This window comes from Sinocyclocheilus grahami, unplaced genomic scaffold (assembly GCF_001515645.1).
Source record: "Sinocyclocheilus grahami isolate Dianchi unplaced genomic scaffold, SAMN03320097.WGS_v1.1 scaffold792.1, whole genome shotgun sequence".
Lineage (NCBI taxonomy): Eukaryota > Metazoa > Chordata > Actinopteri > Cypriniformes > Cyprinidae > Sinocyclocheilus > Sinocyclocheilus grahami.
In genome coordinates, this window is record NW_015505971.1 from 413,098 (window position 1) to 413,661 (window position 564).

At 44.0% G+C, this 564-nt stretch overlaps 1 protein-coding gene across 1 annotated transcript in view; it reads left to right on the forward strand.

The window, feature by feature from the left end:
* iars1 (isoleucyl-tRNA synthetase 1) overlaps positions 1-564 on the forward strand; it is a 79,606-nt gene that overhangs the window by 76,255 nt on the left and 2,787 nt on the right. The gene's annotated exons all lie outside the window — the stretch shown is intronic.

Consider the following 564-nt stretch of genomic DNA (forward strand, 5'->3'; position numbering starts at 1 on the left):
AGCACGTGATGATGATTTACTGCTGATTACAGAACCGGCATTACTTGCAAAATGCACATGACAATCGCATTCAATTAATCGTGCAGCCCTAGTGTGTGTGTGCGCGTTTTTGTGACACATGAGGACACAAATTTGTATAATGACATGGGTATGACAGGTATTACAAGGATAAGGTGACTTATGAGGACATTAACCCATGTCCCCATTTTTTAAAATGCTTATAAATCACACAGTTTTTTTGAGAAAGTAAAAATGCAGAAAGTTTCCTGTGAGGGGTAGGTTTAGGGGTAGGGTTGGTGTAGGGCAATAGAATATACGGTCTGTACAGTATAAAAACCATTACGCCTATGGAGAGTCCCCACTTTTCACAAAAACAAACGTGTGTGTATCCTGTAGAGTGTAAGACTGGAGACGTGGCCACGCTACTCTTAATGAACCCAGCGGGGAAGAACGCCTTGCTCTTCCCTGATCTGCTGTGTGAAGCGGCTAAAGTCTTCGGCTTGAGAGGAAGAAAGCTGGCGCTCTGCCTGAATGAAGAGCTTACAGACGGTGAGGAACACGTCA